A 20,647-nucleotide genomic window follows, 5' to 3' on the forward strand; every position below is an offset into this window, starting at 1 on the left:
AAAAAAAGAGAGAGAGAGAAAACCAACAGAATGAGAGAAAATATTTACAAATCAAATAACTGATAAGGGATTTGTATCCAGGACTTTTACAACTCAACAATAAAAAGACAATCTGATTTTAAAGTGATCTGAATAAACATTGCTCCGAAGAAGATATACGCATGACCATAAAGCATGTGAAATGATGCTCAATATTATTAGTCATTGGAGAAATGCAAATCAAAACCATAATGAGATACCATGTCACAGTCCGTAGAAAGGCTATCATTTTTTAAAAAGACATAAAAAGTGTTGACGAGGATGTGGAGATATTGGAATCCTCATACATTGCTAGTGGAAATGTAAAATGTTGTAGCTACTTTGGAAAAACAATTTGGCAGTTCCTCAGAAAGTTAAACACAGAGTTACCATGTGGCTTAGCAATTCTACTCCCAGGTGTTTACCCAAAAGAAATAAAAACATTTTTACACAATAGCCTGTATACAAACATTCATACCAACGTTATTCATAATAGCCCAAAAATAGAAATAACTCAAATGTCTGTCCACTCATAAATGGATAAACAAAGTGTTACATACACACCCACAAATGCACTCACATACAAGGGTATGTTATTCAGCAATAAAAATGGAGTGCTGATACATGCTACAACATGGATGAACTTTGAAAACATTATACTACATGCAAGACTCCTGACACAAAAACCACATATTTTATTATTCCACATATATATGAATTGTCTATATATATAGGCAAATTCATAGAAACAGTAGATTAGTGATTGCCAGGGGCTGAGGGAGGGGGAAATAGGGAGTGATTGCTAACGAGTATGGGGTTTCCTTTGTGCATGATAAAAATGTTCTGAAATTAGATAATGTTGATGGTTGCACAATTCTGAAAATGTACAACCACTAGAAACCGCTAGACTGTGCACTTTAAAAGTGTAAATTTTATGGTATCTTTAAAAACTGTCAATCATTTAAAAATTACATTTTAAAATAGGAACAATTTAAGGTTAGAAAAGATTCGTTTTGAAATAAATATAAGATTGCTAGAATTTTTTAAAAAATGACATGGAAGCTGGGCACAGTGGCTAACCCTTGTAAGCCCAGTGCTTTGGGAGGCTGACGTGGGAGGACTGCTTGAGACCAGGAATTCAAAATTGGCCTGGACAACATAACGAGACCGCCAGGTGACCCAGTAAGACCCTGTCTCTGAAAGAAAAAAATAAAATGGAAGCAGTAAAGAGCAAAATTGGAAAGCGACAAAAATCAAATCAGTGAATTTGAAGCATTCAGAGAAAAGTGATAAAGGAATGAATAAAATGAGAAAAAAGATGATGTATTAATGGAAGACGATGATGGATCTAGAATATCTGATAAAAGATTTCAAAGAGAATGAACAAAAATCAAAGAGATAATTTTTAAAAATTTCCGAAAGAATGCCAAGCCAAGTTAAGATCCAATCAGGTGAAGAGTTGTTTTTTGATTGTGTTGTATTACTATTGTTACTGTTGTTATTGCTGTATTTTTACTATTATTAGCCAGCTTAAAATGTCTGTTTTTAACTGACAAATAATAATTGTATATATTTATGGGTACGTTATGATGTTTTGATCTATGTATACATTGTGGAATGATTAAATCAAAGTAATTAGTACAGCCATCAGCTCACCTACTTAACATTAGTTTATGGTGAGAACATTTAAAATCTACTTCGATTACTGAAATTTACTCCTCCTATCTAACTGAAACTATGTACCCTTTGACCAACATCTCTCCTTTTCCCACCCCTACCCTCCCCCCTTCCCTAGCCATTGGTAAGCACCATTCCACTCTCTGCTTCCATTAGTTTAACTTTTTTTAGATTCCACATTATCATTGAGTTCATGCAGTATTTGTCTTTCTGTGCCTGGCTTATTTTACTTAGCATAATGCCCTCCAGGTTTATGCATATTGTTGCAATGACAGAATTTCCTTCTTTCTTAAGGCTGTATGGTATTCCATCATGCATATATACCACATTTTCATTATTCATTCAACCACTGACACTTCAGTTGCTTCCGTATCTTTACTATTGTGAATAGTGCTACAATGAACACTGAAGTGCAGATATCTCTTTGACATACAGATTTCAAGTCCTTTGCATATATACCCAAAAGTGGGATGGCTAGATTATATGGTGATTCTGTTTTTAGATTTTTGATGAGCCTCCATATTATTTTCCATAATGGTAATGCTAATTTACATTCTCATCAACAGTGTACCAGGGTTTCCTTTTCTCTACGCCCTTGTCAACCCTTGTTATCTTTTGTCTTTTTTTTTTTAACCTTAGCCATTCTAACAGGTGTAAGATGATATCTCATTGTGGTTTAAATTTGCATTTCACTAATGATTAGAAATATTGAGCATTTTTTTCATTTCTCTGTTGACGACATGTATGTCTTCTTTTGACAAATGCCTGTTAGCTTGAACTTGTTGCCTGGAAAATTATGGAGTCTACTTCATGTTGTATTGCAGTAGAACATTAAGGCATGATCCTGGAAATCTGGGTCCCAGCTCTGTTACTTACCAGTAATGTAGCTTTGGGCAAATCATTTCACCTCTTTGGGCCTCAAGTTCCTCATCTGCTTTAAAAAAAAAAAGAAAGGAAAAGCTTGAACTAGATGACTTTAACACAATTCCTTAAGCAAAAGATATGAGCCAGGAGACAGATAGAAAGTAAGGCAAGAAAGCTAGACAGTAGAAGATAATAAGGAAGTCCTTATCTACCAGAACTAAAATTTTGAGGATGAGGTGAGAAGGGGGCGGGGTGTACAAGCAATCCTGACACTGTCCGTAGTGCTGAAGTGTCATTATTTTGTCTGGGTGCCAGTTGGAGGAGTTAGGAATTGCTTTGGTAAGCAGTATGGAGATCTGACAATTTTAGAGCAGAACAGTGAAACTCTGAGCTCATTCCCATCTGTGTATTTAACTACTACAGATTCTGATTATTCCCAATCCTATGTCTCTAGTATTGACCTTCATCCTGATCTCCCAATACGTTTTCCACCATCTACCAAGTATTATCTGCATTTTTACTGTATTGAATTTACTTCAAACTCAACAGGTACAAAAGTGAACTTATCATATTCATTAATGATCCTGCTTCTTCTCCTGCATCTTCTATCTTGATTAGTGATACCAAGATGTATCCCTTTCCCCAAGCCAAATAACTAGGGGAGACTTACATGATTTTACCATGCCCACCATCTATAGTCAATCACCAAGTGTGTCCTGCCAGTATTGCCCATGAATACATCTTATATTCATCTCTTTCTCTCTACCCCACTGTGGATGGATTTATTTAGGTTATAAATGTTTTTTGGTTGGACTACCATAACATCCTCTTCAATAATATTGTCTTGAATTTTGCACCTTTCTAATTTACATTTATGGCCAAGCTATTTCCCTGCTAAAAGCCTTCTCTGACTTTAGTTGTATATAGCACAAAATCCAGGTTACTCAGAATGGCATTCAAGGACACTTCATAATTTGTACAAGGAAAAAGATTCTGAAACAGGATATTTATTAGGGAGTTCCCAATGGATCAACATCTGTAGAAGAATGGAGAAGGAAACAGGATTAGGTAGAAGGAGAAGTTGAGCTGTGATCCAGCCCCAGTAAAGGTTGCTCAGCGCACCCCTTGGGTAGCTCTGGAGCTGGACTGGCTGCTCAGAATTGTTCCAAGTTGGATCAAGTGGGAGCCAAAGCTTTATAAAACACACTGGTCAAGCATTGGATGCAAGATGTCTTTGGAAGGAAGAAAGACCTTGGGTAATGCTACAATTTGAGGGTTGTCTTCTGGCATCATTGTCAGAAACTGGGAGAATAAGTCCTTCATTCCCAAAGGTGGATCTCAGCAGCACATCAGAAAATCCACGAGCCACCGTATACTTGTATACTTGTCTACCTCTACACGTCCTCCTCTGTGCTTCCTTGACTCTGCATTTACTTTATCATACCGTTTACTGAACTCTATTTTATTCCCTCTTTACTTTTCTGTATTCTTCACTAGACTGTATTCTTCACTAGACTGTATTCTTCACTAGACTGTGCAACAAATGCTGCTACTATATAAATCATTGCTTTATCCTCAATGCTTGCAGCATTAAACAATTTATAAAATAAAACATTAAGCACTTTGGGAGGCCGAGGCAGGTGGATCATGAGGTCAAAAGATCGAGACCATCCTGGCCAACATGGCGAAACCCCATCTCTACTAAAAATACAAAAATTCACTGGGCAAGGTGACAGGTGCCTTAGTCCCAGCTACTCGGGAGGCTGAGGCAGGAAAATCTCTTGAACCCGGGAGGCAGAGTTTGCAGTGAGCCCAGATCGTGCCACTGCACTCCAGCCTGGCAACAGAATGAGACTGTAAAAAATAAATAAATAAATAAAAATGAGAGAAAGAAAAAGAAAACATTAAATGAATGAACGCATATTTCCTTTCTCCCCATTCTTTACTCCTTGTTGCTCTAGTAAAACCAAACTACTTGAGGCTTCCTGAATTTTCCAAGCCTTTCTTTGAGTCCATGCTTTGGGTGTGCTAGAATGCCTTTGACTTAGTCATCAGCTGAATATCTACTTCTCTTTCAAAAGTCAGTTCAATTGTTACCTTTGGAAAACTTTTTCCCAGGCACAGTCACAATCTTCATTCTCTGTGTTTCCTCAGAACCCATTTTGTACCAACTACACTCCTATTATTTTAAATTTACATGTCTGATTATTTTCAGGGGGTATGAGACCTTGAGCCTCATCTATTTTGTGTTCTTAGCACCTATAGAGACCTGGCACACAGTGAAGAAAAAAAGAATGAACAACAAATATGTGATTAAAGTCAGGCTCTAGGATTACTAACCAGGAAGTAATGTAAAGAATGAACTAAAAGGGAAGGGAGTTATATGGGAGAACATTGTTAGGATAACCTAGAGGCATGTGACTGTGGACACTGAATTTGCTAAAATTCCTTTCCTGAAATCAGTGTTTTCCACATGCAAATTGAAGAGCAGAATGATGATATTAGCACAGTTGTAACTTTGCCTAACATGTCTTAGTCATGTAGTGTCCCAGTCTACTTCTTATGCGATGCTAGTGTAAGGGTGTCAAAATCAAATGCCTTCAGGGTCCAGGAAGATTACCTAAGTGTCTAAATGTTCAGTGGGCCTATGGGAAACAAAGGGCCCACTTGAGGGGCATTCAATTTCAGTTTTTAAATAATGTGGTCACCAAACAGAACAAGTGTTAGGGCCTGACGTGGCCTACAAACTCCCAGTTTGCCGCTTCCTCTTTTACAGATTTTGAAATCACATTTTTTTTTTTTAACTACAATGGAGCTGAGTGGGAGGAGATATGAATGACACTTTCATCCTTGTAGAAAAAGAGGGTTGTTTCTGTATTTCTAATAAAAAAGTAGAATTATTTTTGAAGTGGCTTCCTTCTCTGCCAGGAAGCCAGGAAATCAGATTAGAAATTTCATTGGCATAAAAAAAAAAAAAAAGGTGGCTGGGTACAGTGTCTCATGCCTGTAATCCCAGCATTTTTGGAGGCTAACACAGGAGAATCACTTGAGGCCAGGAATTTCAGACCAGCCTGGGCAACACAGTAAGACCCCCACCCCAGCTCCAGAAAAATTTAAAAGTATTCTGGGCATGGTGGCATGAGCCTGGAGTCCCAGCTACTTGGGAGGCTGAGGTGAGAGGATCACTTGAGCCCAGGAGGACGAGGTTGCAGTGAGCCCAGGTCACACCCCTACGCTCCAGCCTGGGCAACAGAGTGAGACCCTTCTCAAAAAAAAAAAAAAAAAAAAAAAAGTCTTTCCTTGACATTGCTTTTTTTTTTTTTTTTTTGAGAAAGTTTATTTTCTTCTTATTAAAAAAACGACAATCTGTTAAAATATTTCAAAAATATAGAAAAGTTTAAAAATAATCCCTCAAAATTTCACCACCAGTGAACAACCTTGACTATCATTTTAGTTTATGCATCAGATATTAGGTGGGATTGTAGGACTGACATGTGTACTCAGAACTAGGTGGCAGGTAAGCAGGAAAGCAATTTATTTCTAACTAGCTGGGTTTCTGTAACTAATGATCTAACACAGCTAATAAAGACATTCTGGGCCAGGTACAGTGGCTCACACCTATAATCCCAGCACTTTGGAAGGCCAAGGCAGGCTGATCGCATGAGCCCAGGAGTTGGAGACCAGCCTCGGCAACATGGCAAAACCCTGCCTCTACAAAAAAACAATACAAAAATTAACTGGGGTTGGTGGCACACACCTGTGGGATCACTTGAGCCCAGGAGGTCGAGGCTGCAGCAAGCCAATATCATGCCTCTGCACTCCAGCCTGGGCAACACAGTGAGACCCTGTGTCAAAAAACAAACAAAACAAAACAAAAAGAAAAGACACTCTGAGGTGACTCTGAAGTGCCTGACTAAAACCAGATGGCCACAGGGCCTGACAACGAGGAGGAGTTTACTGCTGCGCTATTATTGCTGAAACGGAACTTGGTTTTGAATCCACAACAGAACCATTGTGCTGGTGACATTTGCTTTGAGAAATGAATACTGGGTTGACAGTACACAAGAGCTTTTCAGTCTAGTCCATAAAGAACTTTCACTTGATTGCCAGCTTCTTACCAGTAATTCAACATAGAAAAGTACAGTTTTTGACCTTAAAACATTTAATACAATTCCTAAAATTAAAAGATGTGGATTTTAAAAGTCAAATGAGACCACATGACAATAAACGGAACCACAGGTTTTGTTTGTTTGTTTTTTAGAGGAAATTGCGTTGTGTTTACATTTAGAGCATTCCGTGCTAAGGTATTCTCTGGCTCATGTGTAGACTCCTAAGGGAGAGAGGAGTTGAGAAGTAGTTCTCTAGAAGAACTAGAGAGACAGATGTAATTATCCCTGATACTAATTAGCAGAGATCTGGAATGAAAGAAACCTCAATAACCTCATATTCAGACGATTTTTTCAACATGTTCATTATTAATAATAAGCGGACCTCATGTTAATTTCAAAGAAGACTTAACAGATTTCAAAATATCTGAAGTTCTTCTATTTTTTTCCTATAAAATTTTTGTAATTTTTAAAAATAGTATTTTGGAATTCCCTTGAAATTTTCCTGCAATGTCACTGGTATATTTGGTGATAGAGTTTTAAGAATATCCCCAGTGAGGGCTTAGAAAAATTTAATTCATTATAAATAGATCTATTTTACTTTAATTATTATTCTATTATAATTGTGTATTTATTTGTTTATTTATTTTTTTGAGATAGAGTCTTTCTCTGTTGCCCAGGCTGGAGGGCAGTGGCGCGATCTGCAACCTCCACCTCCTGAGTTCAAGTGATTCTCCTGCCTCAGCCTCCTGAGTAGCTGGAATTACAGGTGTGCCACCATGCTTGGCTAATTTTTTTGTATTTTTATTAGAGAAAGGGTTTCGCCATGTTGGCCAGGCTGGTCTCAAACTCCTGACCTCAGGTGATCCACCCACCTCGGCCTCCCAAAGTGCTGGGATTACAGGCATGAGCCACCACACCCAGCCTGTTATAATTACTTCTAATCATAATATTTCTTTCTTACAGGCCACCGCATGTTCAGACGATTTTTTCCACATGTAATTAGAAGTATAAAGCCTGTATTGCACTTAAATATCATCATACTGTTTTAACAGATTTTCATCTACATTAAAATTCACTTTAAAATTATTACTCTTAGAAAAACAATCAAAGAAAAAGTATGGTGTCTCTAAGGTTTTGGATATTCTAAAAGGAAGCAGCTGTTCTTTCAAGCTAAATATCATAAACTGATTTTATTAAATAAGGTCTTACATTTCATAGTGGCAGCAGTTTATAAATATAGGCTTACTAATTCATTGCTTTCTTTTATTCATTAGTTATGTTTTGGTACTTTATTTAAGTACCCGAGTGGATTATACTAGGTACTGCAATTCAGAAACACAGGCTGTCTGCAGGTGAGACACAAGTTTCACCTCCAGGGGTACACAGTTTAATTGCAACAAAATGTTTTGTTTTTGCTTTTGTTTTGTTTTGTTTTGAGACGGAGTCTCGCTCTGTCGCCCAGGCTGGAGCGCAGTGGCCGATCTCGGCTCACTGCAAGCTCCGCCTCCCGGGTTTACGCCATTCTCCTGCCTCCGCCTCCCGAGTAGCTGGGACTACAGGCGCCCGCCACATCGCCCGGCTAGACTTTTTGTATTTTTTTAGTAGAGACGGGGTTTCACTGTGTTAGCCAGGATGGTCTCGATCTCCTGACCTCGTGATCCACCCGTCTCAGCCTCCCAAAGTGCAACAAAATGTTTTAAAGAAGGAACGCTTCACTGTGGAATAAGGAAACAAGTGACTTGTTACCCAAAGAGCACAAGGAACCCCTCCACTGCTGAGTTGTTCACGTTTTCTTGGTTTATGCTTCAGGTAGAGGTAAGTGAAGCTTCAAATAATATTATGCCCTATAGCTTCAAACTGGAGAAAAACAGCCCTTACACCCCTGAAATATGCATGCATGCCTGAGCATGCACACACACACATACTTTTACCTTGCTCTAAATTTTTGCTCATGTACTTAGTAATAAAGTGTTATTTTTAGACTTCACAGCTCCAATATGGAAAGGTGTTTAGAGCCTGGATCTAGAAGTTTATGTCTTTCTTGAAGTTCCCGGGTCATAATAACCACAGTGAGGACAAAGTCACCAGAACAATGCCAAACCAGGAGATATGGCCTGAATTTGAAGGAAGACAAGTTTTTTATCAGGAACAACAATGAAAGAGGTTGAAATCATGGAGTTATTATTAAGAGAAGTTGTGAAGTAGTTATTCCTAGTAGCCTCTAAGTAGCAGTTGATCCTAAATCACAAAGGTGTGTACTTTTCTAGAGATTCCAGACAAGATAATTTTGAGGGTTCTTATACTATGATTATGAAAACCCAATAACTACGTTTTAATGTAGTGCATTGTGTTTTTACCACTTAAGATGGCAGTGATTTCATCAGACAGCTTTCTTTTTTTTTTTTTTTTTTTTTTTTTTTTTTTGAGACGGAGTCTTGCTCTGTGCCCCAGGCTGGAGTGCAGTGGCGCGATCTCGGCTCACTGCAAGCTCCGCCCCCCCGGGTTCACGCCTTTCTCCTGCCTCAGCCTCCCGAGTAGCTGGGACTACAGGCGCCCACAACCGCGCCCGGCTAATTTTCTTGTATTTTTAGTAGAGACGGGGTTTCACCGTGTTAGCCAGGATGGTCTCGATCTCCTGACCTCGTGATCCGCCCGTCTCGGCCTCCCAAAGTGCTAGGATTACAGGCTTGAGCCACCGCGCCCGGCCCAGACAGCTTTCTTTTGGGAAGACTTCCAAACCAATCTTTGGGGGAGAAATTAATCTCTTTTTTGCCGAGCTGGTGGGGTTTTCTTTCCCCACATTGAATGTTTATATGGAAAGATATGAACCATAAGCATCTTTATATAAACACTTATTCTTTTTGCTTTTTATTGGCTGCATTGTAAGGAGTCATTTGGCCTAGAGGGAAAGGAGGGTAACATTCCCCATGTCAAACTACAACCAATCTTCCTTCTCCTTTCCCAACTCCAGCAGTAACCACGGAAAATCAGTGCAGCATCCCGGTGCATTTGCAGTGTGGTTTGACAAAGATCATAATGTTCTTGTCAACATAGGTAACAGATCAATGTCCATCTGTAGATTCCAGTGCTTTTTCTTACTAAGAAGTCATTAATATGTCTACTACAGCTACCTAGTTTTGTAAAGTATATAGTTAATTAAAGGGCAGGATTCAAAAACATGATCAACTCTATAAAAGCCCTGAGCTTACTCGGCTGTTTCTTGCAAACTTCAACCTGTGGGGTACAGAGACATTTGTTGGGTCATGGCATGCTTGCCTCCGGAGAAGATCGTTTCAAAGACTGGGCCTTTTTTTCAGGTAGCCTAGATGCAGGACACAGAGTCACTCATTTTGCCAAAGTCCCTTTTTGCCTTCCCAAACTGACCTTCCTTTCAAAAAACTATGTGGAAAATTAATGTGTAAATTTTCAATGATAATATTTTCTCTTTGTTTGGTTTTCCCCGATGATTTCATATCTATACTAAACATCCATCCCAAATAACTTACACAGGAAGTGGAGACCAAAGCTAAAACAAACTCACACCCATTTCTCTGGCAGCCTATTTAAAAAATAGCGATTAAAAATCAAAACATTAAACATAACCCTTTCTGGCAAGATAACTCTCCCCTAGGTTACATTGGAAAATTCTCCCCTACATTTACATGGCATCTTTGCTGTTGATGATCTTAGTTTTCATTATTGTGGCCTAACAAAAATGGATAAAGCTTAAAGACCAGCCTGAGCAACATAGCAAGACCCGAGCTCTACAAAAAATTTAAAACACTGGCTGGGCATGGTGACACATGCCTGTTAATTATTAGGGAGGCTGAGCTGGGAGGATGGCTTGAACAATCCTCCTGTAACTAGGAATTCAAGGTTACAATGAGCTATGATCGCATCACTTCACTCAGGCCTAGGCAACAGAGCCAGACCCTGTCTCCAAAAACAAAAAAAGAAAGAAAAAAGTTTGGCCGGGCGTGGTGGCTCAAGCCTGTAATCCCAGCACTCTGGGAGGCCGAGGCGGGCGGATCATGAGGTCAGGAGATCGAGACCATCCTGGCTAACACAGTGAAACCCCGTCTCTACTAAAAAAATACAAAAAACTAGCCTGGCGAGGTGGCAGGCGCCTGTAGTCCCAGCTATTCGGGAGGCTGAGGCAGGAGAATGGCATAAACCCGGGAGGCGGAGCTTGCAGTGAGCTGAGATCCGGCCACTGCACTCCAGCCCGGGCGACAGAGCGAGACTCCGTCTCAAAAAAAAAAAAAAAAAAAAAAGAAAGAAAAAAGTTTACAGATATTTTGACACCGCAAAGAAATCTCATAAATATCTCATAAATTGTGAGTGACCTGCAGGAAATGAAAGCCCAGTGTTGTTTCTTTTTACACCACTCCTGATGGGGCCAAACACTTTCTTTACACCCGTGAATGCAGTGTGTCGTGGCATGTGGGTGTACATCCTTCTCTCTCAAGACAAGACATAGTAGTCACCCATAATCTTGTAATCTCACATAACAAGGCATTTTGATCTGCAGTCCTGGTTGTTTTCTTTAAGCTAAATTTTATTTCTTTTATTATTATTATTGGTTTAGAGACAAGATCTCACTCTGTTGCCCAGACTGGTCCTGAACTGCTGGGCTCAAGTGATCCTCCCACCTTGGCTTCCCAAAGTGCTGGGATTACAGGTGTGAAGCACCGCGCCTGGCCCCTTTAAGCTGAATTTTAAAGGAAGTTAGAATCTCATTCTCTTACATTTTTGTAACCAAGAAATGAACTCTGACAGTAGAGACTATTAATATACTAATTATTCCCAGCATTGTATACTTCATGTGAAAGGCAGATGAAGAAAATGAAGAACCTGTCTTCTGTTCTACTAAAAGGGAAATTTAGTTTTGCTTAGTTGTATTTGTAATTGTCCTTTTGTTTTTAAGAATATAAGAATATAAAAAATATAAAGAATTGCAATAAAACAACATACGAGGTTGACCAATGGAACAAGTATAGTATAGCACTTAATAAGATGTAAAGATACTATTTTAAGTACCTTGTTTTAAAGTTAAGTAATGACAGCCTCCAGTTAACAAACCAAAAATAAACTCTAATCATTTCTTGGATTTCAGACATTTTTTTCTTTACAGAAATAATGTGATATATAGTGTTCCTTTTACTGGGTCAGCCAACAAAAGTATTTACGTTGATAAAAACAAAATACTTTTTGTAATCAAATATTCTAGTTCACAATGAAAAATAATTTTAAAGTGTGATTATTTAGCACAAGTAAACAAACTTTAAAACTACAACAAGATTTTTATTTTTCATGAAATAAACAATAGTGAGTAGAAGGAAATTTTGAGGATGTTCTTGAGAAGAACTTTTTGACACTTTAGAAGTTGATAGGGTGAAGCACACCTTAGACTTTCCTTTCACTTGATACTAATATGTCCCCAATCCTGTTCTCCCATCATTAGAGTTATTTTTAGGGGTCACAAATGGAACAACATAACGAAAGAATGAGGGATGACAGTGGAAAAAATAGAGGTAGAAAAGAGAGGAAGAAAGGAGAAAAAGGAGGAAAAAGGTAGTAAAAAATGTTCTTGAAACAGCTGGCAATAGTTGGAAAAGTGAGACAAAAAAGTGCATGGGTTAAAGATGATAAAAACATTGCTTAAGGAAGAACCAAGCAACCTGAGAGTTCTGAAAATAGGGGAAATGGGGAATGCTTGGAATGTGTATGATTCCCCAGAGGAAACAAGGTTGAGAAAGACAGGAACTCGATTCATTCCCAAAGTGGGCCACTGGGTGACCATGAAAGGCCTGTGCAGCCTGGTGCTCTCTTAACCAAGGGAAATGTGGTTTGGAGGAGTAACTTCAGGTAAAACCAAGGTCTGTGGAGATGGAGGGTCCATGTGCTCGGAAGATATATGTTCTAAATGTGGCAATACGTATTTTTTTTGAGACAACTTTATTTATGTATCATTTAAATACCTTTAAAATCACCTGTTTTAAGTGTACAGTTCAATAATTTTTAGATGTACTGTTGTGCAACCGCCACCACAAACTAGTTTCAGAACATTTCTCTCACTCTAGTAAAATCTCTCCTGCTTCATTACACTTACTCTTTGTTCTTACTCCCAGTCCCAGGCAATCACTAATCTGCTTTCTCCATATATAGATTTTCTTTTTCTAGCTATTTTATATAAATATAATCATGCAATGTGTGGTCTTCTGTGTCTGTATTCTTTCTCTTAGCATGTTTTTGATGCTATCCATGTTGTAGCATTGTCAATATTTATTTTTATTATTAAATGGCTTTCTATTATGCTTGAAGATAAACACATTTTATTTTTCTACTCACCAGCTGATGGTCATTTGAGTTATTTCCACCTTTTGGCTATTATAAGTAATTCTGTCAAGAACACTTGTGTGTTGAGGTCTTTGTGTGGATGCCTACATGCATTTCAAGCAAAACATAACTAAGAGATCCACCTGTTCATGAAAAACACAAATATTTAGGCCTGTTGTGTTCTACAATTCTAGGATCCAAAACTTCACATACACACTCTCCACATGGCAACCAGAATGGACTTTTAAAAACAGAAAATCAGATCACATCTCATCTGCTTAAAATTTCCCAGTGTTTTCCCATCACACTGAGAATGAAGCCTACATGCCTTTCCATAGCCACAGGACTCTACCTCATCTGACCTCAGCTGGCGTGTCTAACTTTATCTCGTAACCACTTCTCTCACCCTCAACTTCACTCATATTAATCTTGTTGCTCCTCAAACATAAAAGCTTATTCTGACCTCAGGGCTCATACATAGTCTATTTCCTTTGCCTAGAATACTTTTCCCTGATATTCATTTGACTCAGTCCTTCTCATCCAGGTTTCCCCTCAAATGTCATTCATGTAGAGAAGCCTTTGAAGCCTGCCCTATCTAAAACAGCAGCCCTATCTCTCACAATACTACCTTACCTTGTTTTTCTTGAGACGGAGTTTTACTCTTGTCACCTAGGCTGGAGTGCAATGGCATGATCTCAGCTCACTGCAACCTCCGTCTGCCTCCCAGGTTCAAGTGATTCTCCTGCCTCAGCCTCCCAAGTAGCTGGGATTACAGGTGCCCGCCACCACACCCGGCTAATTTTTGTATTTTTAGTAGAGACGGGTTTCACCATGTTGGCTAGGCTGGTCTCAAACTCCTGACCTCAGGTGATCTACCTGCCTCAGCCTCCCAAAGTTCTGGGATTACAAGCGTGAGCCACAGCACCTGGTCCTCTGTTTTATTTTTTACTGAAAAGTCCAAAACTTATTGCTTGCTGACTATCTCCCAAACAGAATGCAAGCTCCACGGGGCAGGTGCTTTATCTTTTTCATTGATGTAACTCCAGCACCTAGCATATGGTAAATGTTCATTAAATTTGTTAAATTAATGCAGAAATGAAGAGCAGAAATTGGCCCTCGTTTTACAGTTCTGTACTTTATCCCTAGAATCTCTGAGAAGTCAGTTTGATCATGCAATGAATTCCGTGTGTAAATTTATATTTTTATTTATCTATTTATTTTCCAGTAAACCTTTTGCACTCTTATCAGTTTGTGAATTTCTAAGCCAACTGACCACAAGTCTAATACTGATAAATCATGAGCCAGATTTGGTCCTCACATCTATTTGTTTGATGTAGCAGGTATGTTGGAGCCTCATTTCCATTTCCTTGGCCCACTCCTGTTTCAGCTGCAGCTGCAGTGAGAGTTCCCCAGGAGCTCAGGCTCACCTCCTCATTGACAGGGGCACACCTCAGGCAGCTAAAGAATTATTCTATTTTTCAGCCTTGGGCCTCTCTTATGCCCCAGAGCCACTGGGCATGTGTGTGGACCACTTCAGGACCATGTTTACGTTCCCCAGTACACATATCAGCCATCAACCAACATGGGAACCACCTTCATCCACACTTCCTTCAAACGGAAAGCTCTGGAAGACATTTACACTTCCCAGAAGTCCCAGAAGAACTGATGCGCTCTTCCCTTCAGCAGAGACTTCAATAACACCTTCTTGTACCGACTTCTCCTCCTGTGTCATATTCCCTGCTCCCTTACTTCTGTTTTCTGGGATTACCTCCCCACTACACACAACCTGTAGCCAAGTCTTTGTCTCAACCTCTGCTTTCAGGGGTAGCCACATTAGGCCTATGAGTTACATCATTAAAAAAATTTGTAAAATAATTGTTCAAATTTAAGCTTGAAATATTTCAAGTTAAATTCTGAGTTCTTAACTTCCTACTTTAGGATGCTGCATGTAACTTCATATGCAATAATTTTGATGGTTCTTATTTGGTAAGGAAAATTATTGTCCATTCGCTTATTTTCAAACCTTCAACCTTTCAGTTGTTCATAGGTTGTTTCAAGTGTTTTGTGAGGAAAATGGTCTCAAAACCTCTAGTCTGTTAGGAATGAGAAGAGATAGGGAATTCTTTCTACTACAGAATGTAGCAGAAAAAAAATTTAAGTTTTTTGCTTCATTAGATTTGCTGTGGAATGAGAAATCAATAAATTAATGACTACAGTGCTAAAATAAATAATTGATCAGTGCTTGTGAATATGATCTCCTCTTCATTACTAAACCAACTCAGCCTTATCATTTCCAAGCTAAGGTAATTGTAACCTGCAACCAGCAGAAGAACCAACCATTTTGTTTTAGTTTTGAAGCCTCATGAGTACAACTCATTCATTCAAGCATTTAGTAAGATTAATAAAAAGAGATGAATTGCCATAGTGATACATTCTTATCTGTTCACAATATGTTTTGCTTATAAGAGTACATTATCTTCCCCACTTCAGTGAAGTCAGTTATTTGCAGTTCTTGTCCCAGGTATAGTTTTACATGCTGATCCCTCCCTTCTTTTATTTTTATTTATTTTTTTAATAGGGCTAGGATCCCACTATGTTGCCCAGGCTGGTCTGGAACTCCTGGCCTCAAGCAATCCTCCTGCCTTGATATGCCAAAATGCTGGGATTACAGGCATGAGCCACCATGCCTGGCCCAGATCTTTCCTTCTGATTAGCTCAGTTTACTTAAAAGCAACTCTTTATCCCTGAAGCAGTCTTGGCATTTGATCTTGTTTAGGATGCAGATTCCCCTAATACTTTGGAGACCATTTTCTACACTTTTGGTGATTGATACAATGCCTCAGTTTGCTTATGACTGAAACAATCTTGTAATTTATGATTCCTCATTCTTCCGTGTCTGACTTGCAGACCATATCAAATTTGTCATGTCTAACTATAACTCTAATACTCTCCTGCCCTTTTATACCCAAATCTTCAGAATGAATATTGGGAATACCATATTATACATGGATCTCTAACTTTTTGAATGATCTGAAGCTTTTCCTTTAAGGAAATACCTCTCTGCTCCCTGGCCGGACTCTCAATCCCGTGGCATTATGGTCCCTTCCACAGGAGTGAGTCCATCATCCAGACTGCTCAATTACTGCACTCCACCACCAGTTCCAGGATTGGTTGCTCAATCACTGCACTCCACCATCAGTTCCAGGATTGGTTCAGGGAGCCATACTGGCCCAACCAGCCATGTAATTTTGCTGAAACCGTTAGGAGAGAGGTTACATCTTTTTCTTTTCATTGGGATTGCTGTAGTTAAACATAAATCCAAAGCTGCTGGTGGCCATTTTTGCCAAAATATGGGGAATTTTTCTTTAAAGTTGACTCAATAGAAAGAAAAGAAAGGGCTGGGCATAGTGGCTCATGTCTCTAATCCCAGGGATTAGGGAGGCAGAGGCAGGAGGATCACTTGAGCCCAGGAGTTGGAGACCAGCCTGGGCAACCTATTGAGACCGCATATCCACAAATAATAAAAAATTAGCTAGACATAGTAGTGCTTCTCTGTGGTCCCAGCTACTAGGAGGCTGAGGTGGGAGGATCACTTGAGCCTGGGAGGTAGAGGCTAGAGTGATTGTTACCACACCACTGCATTCCCATCTGGGTAACAGAGTGAGACCCTGTCTCAGGAAAAAAAAAGAAAGAAAGAAAGGAGAAAGACAAAAAGAAAGAGGGAGAGACAGTTTAAAAGAAAGAGACTGAAAAAGAGAAAAAGACAAAGAGTAAAAGTCTCTGTCAAATGACAAAGGAGGCCAGGCGCAGTGACTCATGCTTATAATTCCAACACTTTGGGATGCCAAGGCAGGTGGATCACCTGAGATCAGGAGTTCAACACCAGCCTGGCCAACATGGTGAAACCCCGTCTCTAGCCAGGCACGGTGGCTCACGCCTGTAATCCCAGCACTTTGGGAGGCTGAGGCGGGTGGATCACCTGAGGTTGGCAGTTCAAGACCAGCCTCACCAACATGGAGAAACCCCATCTCTACTAAAAATACAAAATCAGCCAGTGTGGTGGCGCATGCCTATAACCCCAGCTACTCGGGAGGCTGAGGCAGGAGAATCGCTTTAACCCAGGAAGCGGAGGTTGCAGTGAGCTGAGATTACACCATTGCACTCCAGCCTGGGCAACAGGAGCAAAACTCCATCTCCAAAAAAAAAAAAAAAAAAAAGGCAAAAGACAGGCATCATTTAAACCTCTGTGCTCAGCCACACCTGAAGCAAACAAGATCTGTCTTTTCCATTTTCTTAAACAAAGAATTTTTCTTTGCAAAATTACATGACTTATTTTTCTTAAGCAACTTTGAGATACATTTTTGTTACCTGCTCTTGGAAGAGGCCTAATACTTGCTATGTCTACTCGGAGCAGGATTGCTTGGGTTAGGCTATGTCCCTAGAGATGTCTTTGCTTCCTCCATGAAGCTTGTTATTACTAGGATCAACTATCTGGAGAGGAGGGAGGCCCTCAGGGAGCAACTCAGGGTGAGGGGACAAGGCTGAGTATGTGGAAGCTGCCATCCCTTTCTGGGTCTTAATGATGACAAGGCCAAATATTTGAGAATATGTACTTGCAGAAACAGACCTCAAGAAAGAAAGGAAAGAGCCCTGCAATGGGTTAAAAACTGAAGATGAATAAGCTATGCAATATATGTTAGAGTATTTAGTTTCATGGTCCTACTCTTAGTACTCGCTGCCATTTTGTTACATTCTAACCTCCAGTAAAGCTTAATTGGGCATCACGTCAGCCTCAGTTGAACTAAATGGTATGCAAGGAAGAACTGTATGTCCATATATGGGACAAAGCACTGAAAGCAGGGCATTAGTTTTTGCCTTTCGAGGCCTGCAGGTGATATAGTAAAAATAATCCCTGAGGAGAGTGTTCAGAGCTAGGAGTTGGGACTGTAAGGTCAACCTCCCCTATCAAGAAGAGATGCTCTCTCATTGACTACTTTGAAACATCTGGGTTTTATTTAATTAAGGAAAGCATAAATGTATCATGCCAATTGTATGAAAGCATAAAATTGGACATCTAAAGTAAGAAAAAGATTAACATCCCAAATTAGAAAAGCAACAATGCTCAATTTCTTTTATCTAAAAATCTATGAAGACTTCCCACCACACTTTCAGATTTGGGAAGAGACCGCAGTGAGCTAGTTAAGGGCAGAAGAAACAAGACATAGATACCTTGATGGAAGTATAGATACGTTGATAGAAGGGGGCTTCAGGGATTTTTGCTGGCAGGCAGGAAATCATTAGGAAGTTCCACTAAAGCTTGAACTTTGTGTCTTTCGGATGATGCGTCACCCTTGTGACTTAGAAGCATGCCCAGCACATAGTAGGGCCGAAATGTAAGGTTGGGGCTATTTAAATTCTTCAGATTAGGATTGGGCCTAAGAGGCATAGACAGATTCTGAAGGTGGGACTCATGTGATCCAGCTGCTGAGATGAGGCAGAAGGAAAGCAGAGACCTCTAATCCAACTTGTTGGAAAAACAGCTGAAATTACTACATTCAGCTTATAAGCAATAATAGTCCAATGATAAATTTTTAAAATCCCTGTGAGACTAAGAGTGCTGCCCATTTGCTCCTCTGGTAGAGCAGCAAGTACAGTGAAGGGCTAGCACCACAGCTCTATGGAAGGAATGGCCTTTATTTTCCATTTCCAAACCTCATATTTTGTTTTCATTGAGTCAATTATTAATACACTTCTTAAAAAGTTCCATGCATTTAAAGAGAGCTATTTTCCTCCTTAATTTTTTATACCAGCGGGAGATTGACCCTTACCATATTACTGGTAGGTGGATGAACATTTGTCGTTCTTAACTTTTAATATTATCAAAAAGTAAAACTCGCAAAGAAACATTTCATTCTGAAACCAATGTTAGTGCTGCAAAAATAATTTTTTGGAACAATATCTTATGATACAGAAGATCTATGTCATCCAGGGAGCCTCACTGCAAACAATACAAATGGACTCTGCCTGATTTGGGCAAAAAAGGATTTATTGAAAGGCTATTGGTTGGCCTGCACTGTCCAGGACAGCAAATGGGCTCAGAGGTTGTGCACCCAGAGATACAGCCAAAATCATATCACAAAGCTGGTCCTATGTGGACACTGCTGCTGCTGCCACTTAGCATCAGATGTCACAGCTGGCCCAGTTGACACTGTTGGCATTATGCGTTGGATACTGCTGTAGATGTGGCTGGCCATGCTATCTTTAGAAACTAGACATGGCTGCTACAGTCACAAGCAGAAATGTTCCCTTCTCTCTTCTTATTTGCAAAATTAGCCCCCAATTTCAAAGTCCATGGGTTTGAATCTAGAGTATATACCCATGTTGCATGGAGGACTGGAAAGTAAGTATCTAGCATTTTGGGCTTCTAGGGTAAATGGTGAGGTTTGACTTCCAGCAAGACTCAAAAGGAGGTGAGGAATTTCCCAAACAGAAAGAAGGGGAAAAAAAAAACATAAAAACAGTGACCACTACAGTCCACACCTTTGACTGCCTAACTACATTTATTCTCTTCTTTATTTATCTTTACTTATGTGTCTACCTAATGTGATGCAGATATATCCAAAACAGCAAAAAACACACTCAACTGCTCTCCCAAGAGAAACCAGTATGTAATCAGTTACGGCATCCAGCTTCAAGTCCAGAACTTTTGGGTAATGATGTTCATTCATTTCCCAGTTCAATCATAATCCCATCTTGATATAAACTATAGATTACATTGTTCAAATTTATTACCACCACTTAATATAAAATAATGGACAGAAAGAAAATATAAAAGGAAAATTAGTTAAAATATAAATATGTGTCATATTTTACCAATTTAAAATACATTTTTCCAATAATCTACCATGTCTGAAATCAATCAATAGCATCTTATAATTGCTATCAACTGGGTGGCAATTGTGATGTAATTCTCATTGCCTTAGTAGTACCTTAACTGATTTTTTAGAAAAATTTTAGTGCATGGAGAAGAGTGACATGCGATGGAAATTTGTGTCTAAAACCCCAAAATCTCTCTCTCAAGGTATAAAATAAAAATTCTAAGTGAAAGCAAGCAGCATCACATCATAGTTCAGTGGGAAGTGTTTTTCTTTCATAGAAATAAAGGTACATAAATATGCATTGGAGAGTCAATGAAATATAGTACATAATATGGAAAAAAAAGCGGGGGCAGATACCACAATATGCGTTTCTGCAATTGATTACAAATTGGCAGTTGCCATATAGCAACAATTTCCTTATTTCACCAGCCATCCCATGTTCCCTTTCCCTCCAGTCTACATCTTGGATTGTCAGTATTCTTTCCCTGGTGGAGTGACCTAGACTGTTATTACTAAGGGATCAGAGCCAAAAGGTAGTCCTGTTTATGTAAGGTTGTTGAAATATTTCATTAAATTTTTATTGTAGACATGGCAGTGTGGAAGGTACCCCAGAGACCCTCTTTGTTCCACCCATACTCTTTCCTTCTAAACATTAGAAGCAACCCCATTTACTCTCTATAGACACGATCAATCATTTAATCCAATAGCGTAAACCATTTTTTCCTGCTTACCAAGTTTTTAGAAGATATAAGCATGGTCAAA

General features: G+C 39.3%; 1 protein-coding gene across 4 annotated transcripts in view; it reads right to left on the bottom strand.

Moving 5' to 3' along the window:
• LOC105465504 (centrosomal protein 85 like) overlaps positions 1-20,647 on the bottom strand; it is a 311,447-nt gene that overhangs the window by 277,582 nt on the left and 13,218 nt on the right. For 3 of the 4 annotated variants that reach the window (XM_011713950.2, XM_011713949.3, XM_071096359.1), the window contains exon 2: positions 2,572-2,626. The gene's annotated coding sequence lies outside the window, so the exon portion shown is untranslated. Of the gene's footprint in view, positions 1-2,571; positions 2,630-20,647 lie in introns of those variants that run through there. The other variant, XM_024787849.2, reaches the window with a different exon arrangement.

Source organism: Macaca nemestrina, chromosome 5 (assembly GCF_043159975.1).
Source record: "Macaca nemestrina isolate mMacNem1 chromosome 5, mMacNem.hap1, whole genome shotgun sequence".
NCBI lineage: Eukaryota > Metazoa > Chordata > Mammalia > Primates > Cercopithecidae > Macaca > Macaca nemestrina.